Consider the following 8,169-nt stretch of genomic DNA (forward strand, 5'->3'; position numbering starts at 1 on the left):
GATTTTACTAATACATAAACATACTAATAGGAGTATTCAGCACACCTTCTTCAACCATTGGTTTGTTATTGTGTCACTCACATTTTTCTTCCACCCACTACAACATGCAACTTGGGGAAATGGGTCAGCCCACATCAGCCATTGACTATCTTCACTGTGAGTGACACCATTCTGCTCTTTCACAAGAAGCACTTTTGAACACGAAGCAATCCACTTCAGTGCCAGGGACTACCACGGCCTGTGAAATGCTTAGACCATAGATTGTTTTGCTCTTAGCCGATTGCTTTTTTATGTATTGATAAGGTTCTGGTTGCTCATTCAGGAATCCAGCAAACACAATAAGATGATGGAGAGGGTCAAGACTGATTTGCATATGGCTGGGTCTGAACTGGAGTGGTGAAGTGTGCAAGAGAACGATAATGGATTTAACCAAGATCTAATAGTGACTGGGGGGGTGAGTGTCTGAAAAGCTTCAGCGTCCTGTCCATCATCTTATTGTGTTTGCTGTGCTCATTCTGGAATAACAGTTTACAAAACACAAGAAAAAACAAAAAAATCATTAGCAAAACCAAAATTCTGGCAGCCAGATATATGAGCTTTGCTTGTGCATGTTGGCTTTTGTTGAGAAAGCAAGGGAAATTGTAGGTGTTTGTTAATTATTTGAAATCATTTTTGGACAAACGTCACCAACAACTAGAATGTGGAAATTAACTTTGTTTTAAAAGCACACGTTCGAAACTTGAAGGGACATACCCAAAAATTCACACAGAGCTCTGAGAGGAACAGTTTATCTCATCCTCTGAAAACTTCCCTTGAAAACGTTTCCTTAGAATCAAGTTCTCTGTATCAAATTGATAGTTTCAGATCCAATAACTATTCAGGAAAAGAGTATGCCAAGGTAAATTCGTTAAAGGAGAATATAGTGAAAATATCTTTCAAGTGGTTGTTCAAAATGGTGAGGAAAAATATCAAAGTGAAAAAGGAAAACCACAAGAAGAAAATGATATTTGTATCATATTCTTAAAAATAATTATTCCATGCAATTGCAACATGTTTACAGTTAATCAACAACTTCAAAAACTTTTTCCGTAGAATCCTACATTTACAAATCAAAATCCAACGCCGGCTGAACAATCGGACATCGAACTACTTGAACAATTTTTAGCTACTTTTTAGCTACTCCCATAAAGGCACATTTCAGTGCTTTAATGGTAAACCTCACAACAAAGCTATAAATGGAGATACAGCTTTCTGTACCTTCAGTGGTAAATTTAAGCTAGTGGGGTTCGAAGTTGCAACGATTGCTTTACAACCTTGGCAAAGTCCCACTGAAAACTTTACAATCATTGTCTCTGTATGCTAAGGTGCAAGATATTCATTATGTCAAAATTAGACATAGACCTACATTTGAGGGGATTGCTCGTCCATACTCGATATTGGCCAGACCTATGCCTTCGACTGGAGTATACATATGGAGTGTGCTTCACATATTAAAATGTGTGAATTTAATGGAAAAATTAAAACATTACTGTAAGAAATTGGGTTACCGGCTGAGTGGGGTCAGACCCTTCTCAAGCAGAAACCACAATTCTTCTAAGGATGAAGTCATAAGCAACCTTAAATTAACCTCTGCTCAACCCTGGGCACAGAGCAGTCAAGCTTAACTCAGAGGCAATGTGTAAAGTATTTGTGCAACACTTCAAACAGTAACACAATGAAAACACACTACAAAAGGATCCCACCCCAGTTTGGGAAAATATGGAGTTTTCAATAAAGAAAAAAGACCAAATGACAAAAATCCAATCACTTGAACCTGAGTTATGAATTTATAAAGAATTTAGGGTGAAATAGCGCCAAAAAGCACATAGCTCCAACCGCAGCTTTCTGATCGTGGTAGACCGGGAGAAAGTCACAAGTTCAGGCTGACCACTATGAAGCGTGGGTCAGGTACAGGGTTCAGGTTAATCTTGCTGAAAAGTTACTTTCTCAGTCCAGCGCAGAGTCCTGTTTGTGGTGGAGGGGGACGCGAGGAGCAGGGAAGTATTCTGCAACGTCATCGGTGTAGCCTGAAGAGTAAGCCCCAGGCATGGAGGGCAGTCGTCACTGTAGCACGAAGATCCTGTTATTGTCGTGATCAGTTGGGCCAGTGCTTCACAGTGTCGCTCCACGTAAGAAGTTTATGCTGAACCTCTAAGGGTTGGTTTGGTGGAACTTCACGCTGCCAGGCTGTGCAAGTGACAAGGGTTCGGCACTAAACTTCGATTCAGCCTCTCTGAACACCACACCAAAAGTCCAGAACCTGAGAGGCACCACTTGTGTTTCAGGGACTTGCTCCAGCTGGACCTGGGTGCTGGTGCAGGTGGTTGGGAGCCTCTTATGTCCCTGTGGCTAAGAACAGGAGGCCAGCATATTATCCCTTGGAGTCACTTTGGGAGTCCTGGGTTCAGGTGCAAGTCCAAATCTCTCTTACTCAGGAAGGTAGCAGGTCAGCAAAGCGGAGCACCACGTCTTGAGAGCAGCAGTCCAGCAGAGTGGAAGACTTTTCAGCAGCAAAGCACTCCTTTTTCCTGCCAGACTATCCACAGGCCCAGAAGTGTACACAAGAAGTGGGGTCTGGGGTCCAATATTTACACATGCTACTCTTCCCCTAGAAGGTGGACAAATCTTCTAGAGAGTCCCCTGGCATCCTGCCTTCAGTGTCCTAGCTCCAGACTAACTACAGGGGGTATGCAGCCCTTTGTGTGGAGGCACCCCATGGCTTTTTCAAGTGTAAGTACGGCTCTGTCCAGCTCCTCCCTCGCGTTCTAGCAGCCGTGACCCATTCAGGCACACCTAAGCTCTCAATCGTGTGTGGCTGTCTAGCAGGAATACGCAAAGCCCAGCTGTCAGCTATACCCAGTCACAGGGGCGGCCTTAGGCATGTGCAAGCTGTGCACCTGCACAGGGCCACCAAACCCCAGGGGCCCCCACGCCAATATATATCCTTAATATAATAATCCTCTGAGGATGGATACATATTTGCGTGGCGGCCCCTGGCAGGGATGTGACGGCCTCCGGCTCTGTTCCACTTCCAAACTCCGTGACCCCCCTCTTCACTGGCCTCCGCGCTCCCCCTGCCTGGACCCCCTCTTCCGGGGCCCCCTACCTGCGCTCCCTGCCCAGGGCCGCCATGAGCCTAGAGCCGCCCCTGCCGGTCATGTGACCCAGAGACAGGCTACAGGCACTAAATGTCTAAGGCAGAAAAATGCCAACTTTTAAAAAGTGGCACCTTCAAAATTGTCATTTAAAATCCAACGTCACTACGAGTTAGGATTTGTCAATACAATTCCAAAGACATAAAACATGCCGAGATTACCTGTTGCCATTTGGACTTTACAGCTTATTAAATGTAATAAGGCAACTGCAATGTTATTCTAAGGGGGAGAGGTAGTCCTTGCATACGTGAAAAACGAATTTCAGAGTTTTTCACAACCAGGACATGTAAAACCTAAAAGTACATGCCCAACCTTTTAAATACATTGCACCCTGCCCTCTGAGTTGCCCGGGGCCTACCCTAGTGGTAACGTAGATGTATTAAAAAGGAAGATTTGAGCCTGGGAAAAGGCTTATTTTGCCAGGTTGAAATGTCAATGTAAAACTGAAATGGCAGGCCTAAGACATGTTGGAAGGGCTATTTAAGTGGTTTGCAAACTCAGTGCTGTAGGCCCACTTGTGGCATTTAATTTACAGGCCCTGGCCACAGATAGTGTCATTTTACTAAGGTCTTACAAGTAAATTAAATTTGCCTATTGGGTATTAACCAAGTCTACCATGTTTTAAGGAGACAGAACAAGCCCTTTAGCACTTGGTTGCAGGGGTAAAATGTACAGAGTCCTAAGGTCCTCCCTTTTCCTGCCAAAGTCATCGAGAAGACCGTCAACAAACAGCTCGCTGCCTTCCTCGAAACGAACGAATCCCTCGACCCCTCACAGTCCGGTTTCCGAGCCAAACACAGCACCGAGACCGCCCTCATCGCAGCCACCGACGACATCAGATCCCTGCTCGACAACGGGGAAACAGCTGCCCTCATCCTCCTGGACCTCTCAGCAGCGTTCAACACAGTTTGCCACCGCACACTAATACAGCGCCTCAGCAAAACCGGAATCCAAGAGAAGGCACTGGAGTGGATCATCTCGTTCCTCGCCGGAAGAACCCAGAGAGTCCGCCTCCCCCCGTTCCGATCCGCAGCCACCGAAGTCATCTGCGGCGTACCTCAACGTCTACATGAGCCCCCTCGCGGCCATCGCACGCCAACACAACCTTAACATAATTTCCTACGCCGACAACACCCAGCTGATCCTCTCCCTCCCCAACGACCCCGCCACCGCCAGAGCCAGCCTACACAAAGGAATGAAAGACGTCCCCGAGTGGATGAAGAACAGCCGCCTGACACTGAACTCAGACAAGACGGAAGTCCTCATCCTGGGATCATCCCCCTCCGCCTGGGACGACTCCTGGTGGCCCCCTGCCCTGGGCACCACCCCCAACCCAACGGACCACGCACGAAACCTGGGCTTCATCCTGGACTCCTCCCTCTCAATGACCAAACAAGTCAATGCCGTCTCGTCATCCTGTTTTAACACCCTGCGCATGCTCCGAAAGATTTTTCGATGGATCCCCACCGAAACCAGGAAGACGGTCACCCAGGCACTCGTCACCAGCCGACTAGACTACGGGAACACCCTCTACGTGGGAACCACAGCCAAACTACAGAAAACACTCCAGCGCATACAGAACGCCTCCGCGTGACTCGTCCTGGACATCCCCTGCTACAACCACATCTCCGCCCACCTCAGAGACCTACACTGGCTCCCTGTCAGCAAGAGAATCACGTTCAGACTCCTCACCCACGCACACAAGGCACTCCACGACCTGGGCCCCAAGTACCTCAACAACCGCCTCACTTTCTACACGCCCACCCTCCAGCTGCGATCGACCAGCCTCGCCTTTGCCACCGTACCACGCATTCGCAGAGCCACCGCCGGAGGAAGATCCTTCTCCTACCTGGCGGCCAAGACATGGAACTCCCTTCCCATCCACCTACGGCTGACCCAGGACCATCTCTCCTTCAGGAAGCAACTCAAGACCTGGCTTTTCGAGCAGTAACGGACCCCTCCCCCCCAGCGTCTTGAGACCCTAGCGGGCGAGTAGCGCGCTATATAAATTGACTGATTGATTGATTGAAGGCCAATAAAAACTAATACAGCAAAAAGGGGAGGGTAAAGGCAAATGTTTTGGGGGGTGACCCTGTAGAGAGGTCCAGGTCCAACAATGACAGATTGCACCCCTACCACTTAAAGAACCTCCACCGGGTTTTTAATTCAATTGTATTAATTTGGGGGGTGTTTTAGGTCAGCGGCACAGCTTTGGCAAAACCCATTGAGTTATCTTGTTGCTGGGCTGTAGTGTTAATAATAGGAAGGAAAAGTAGGGTCTGAAACAACTGCTGAAATTTTCCTCAATTCCATCTGATCGCCAAGTTTACTCCTAGAAGTGAATCAAGCTTCCTAGGATCCAGGGTTTGAGGAGATTGCAAAGTTTTTACTGTAACCTCTCCAAAGACATATAGACAATGGATAAAAAGCTCGAATTCCTCCAGAGTCTCAATTTTTCAAAATAAGACCAGAAAACTAAAAGTTTGAAAAAAACCCTGAACGTTAAAAAAAGCAAAAGAAAGAAAAAAGAGGAATTCTGTCAACATTTAGAAAACAAAAGATATTTCAAATGGATGAGGAAGATGGTTAGAGTTAACTTTAGGATAAATCTAATTGTTAGTGTGTGAGCATTAGGGTAAGAGTAATGATAGGCGATACTGGTGGGGTTATGGATCGGTTCATGGTGTGGGTTGGTCTTGGATGAGGATAGGATCAAGCTTAACGATGAAGAGTAATAGATAGGGTTAGGGTTCTGAGTTGGGGTAAGGAAAATTTTAAAAGTAGGCATTAGGGTGAGGTTACCTTGTTGGAAGAGTTAGATCCTCTAAAAAATAAGATTACCAAATACATACACAGCATTAAAATGTGATGTTTTGGTTTCTTACTTTCTACCTTTCTGTTTCAAAAGTTCAACCTAAATTCTATTTCTTTCACATATTAAAAGTTCCTGATTTTTAACTCTGGTCAGACAAAGGCTTAATTTGAGGGATTACTCTGTCGCCCTGGATTGACCCCCTAGCTATACCAGGAGCAAACCTGTGCACAGAGATTTGATCTCACCTCAACGATTTAAGCCATTCTTCTAAAATTGCACTATTTAATATTCATTCAGTTAAGCATGTTTAATCCTAAATGTGCTAGCACATAATTTAAGCAGCTTGCCGTAAGACACTTTCTAAACCTGTTGAATTTCAGATTGTGTGGTGACATGCAGAAATACTGCTTTCTTGAGATGAGCTCCATCATTGCATTAAACTAATACACTGTCTCCATACCACCCAATAACCACATTTTTAGTTTGAAATAGTTCAATAGAAATAGAGCTAGAGAGTCTAGTATACCTTTAACTGTGCATGCAGAAGTTATAGAGTAGGGGAAGGCGGAATATTCCGTTCAGCCCGCGGAATTGGCGGAATTTTGACAACTCCTCATTACTCTTGTAACGTGGAGTTCTGGCCAAAGTCCGCCGATCGCTGTGCGGCGGAATTCTTTTGTCACACTTAGCTCCAGGATGGTAAGTTGGCGAGCAAGATTTGGCGTCCCCTAGCAGAATTTCCGGTCTCTTGGAGAACACCTGTTGAGATTTTTGTAACACAGGCAGTCACGACCATTTGCAGTCAGAAGGCTGCCGCCTGATTTGGAAATATACTTGTGCTGCAGCAAAATCAACGTGAGTAGCTGCGCATTCTGGAGCACTGTTTGGTGTCGTTCTTGTTGATCTTTCAGCAGGGAATGTGCTACCGGTGCGATGTGCCTGATTTCCGCCTGTTGACAGGACTCTGCGGAATCTCACCGCGCAATTCCGCGGAGTCAAATTTCTCGAGTTCATCCCACCCCTAGTTTTAAACTCTGCTCGGTGACCTGCCTTTCACACTGTCTGGTGGTTGTGGTTGAAGGCATTGTGATCTCACAACTTAACTGTAATAAACTATTACAGTAGAGTAGTGTTGTAATGTTCTGATTATAGGCGAGTAGTGAGGGCACAACTGGATTCTAACAACGAGAAAAAGATGCACAGCAACATTCAGTTATTGCAGACTTCCAAGTATACATTTGCCGCCCTAAAGGAGCAAAGGTTGACAAAAGGAGGGCACATGACAGGGACCCCTGGATAAGAGAGGTGTATTACCGCTTTCCTGCCAATCTACTGCATCATATTAAAACAGGCTAATCCATTTTTGTAATATTAGGAAACACACAGCTAGTGCGTGCAGCAGAATGAACACACTGTTACATGTAAAATATTAGGACGCATCTATGCAGTATTATGAATATTAATTATACCGTGCAAGCGTTAATGCATTTTGCTGCTCTTCCTCAAATGCGATTTTTGTTTACATGCATCTGACATTATTCTCTGTGTTTTGGGCTGTACTTATGACATCAAATAACTCAGTGAAACGTAGCGGCTACTAATCCCCCCCCCCCCCCCCCCCCCACACACACACACATACGCACATTCTTCTGCCCTTCATCAGTCATCCCACAAACTATAATTAAATGGTGGCTGACCTGACCTTTCCATTCCCATCCGAAGGCAGTTGCTGGCAGTGGTCTATGGCAGTGTGTATTTCCTGTGCTAGTGCTTATTCGTTTTCTGCAGCCGGTGGCTGACGCGAGCCGGTGCACGCAGCATTGTGGCTGACAAACATAGAGGATTTCACAGCAAAGCTGCAGCAGCTGGATGCTACGGTCGGTAGATGTAATCCAGCTTCTGATTGGACAGGCTAGATATCCTTATAGTGGCTGAATTCATGGCTTGGCAGTGTTTTCATTTTATCAATCCCTCTCCCTCTCTCCCCTATTCCACTCTATTTATTGAGAAGAAAAGAAATCTGCTGCCGAACTAAATGCTGACAGTGCACTGCAGTCAGTACGGAAAGGAATAATGGTATCGTTTCTTGAGCAACTAAAATGTCTCCTAATTGGTTTAATTGGGTAGGAAAGGTATATTTTTCCATCTGAAAAATCCATT

The 8,169-nt window shown here is 45.7% G+C and overlaps 1 protein-coding gene across 1 annotated transcript in view; it reads right to left on the bottom strand.

Moving 5' to 3' along the window:
• Positions 1 to 7,746, bottom strand: part of LOC147683454 (diacylglycerol O-acyltransferase 2-like) — a 421,011-nt gene extending 413,265 nt beyond the window's left edge. The window contains exon 1 of the mRNA XM_086943875.1: positions 7,712 to 7,746. The gene's annotated coding sequence lies outside the window, so the exon portion shown is untranslated. The remainder of the gene's footprint in view (positions 1 to 7,711) is intronic.
• Between the last annotated feature and the right edge of the window lie 423 nt (positions 7,747 to 8,169).

The sequence above is a fragment of the Lissotriton vulgaris genome, chromosome 11 (genome assembly GCF_964263255.1).
Source record: "Lissotriton vulgaris chromosome 11, aLisVul1.2, whole genome shotgun sequence".
In the NCBI taxonomy this organism is placed as follows: Eukaryota; Metazoa; Chordata; class Amphibia; order Caudata; family Salamandridae; genus Lissotriton; species Lissotriton vulgaris.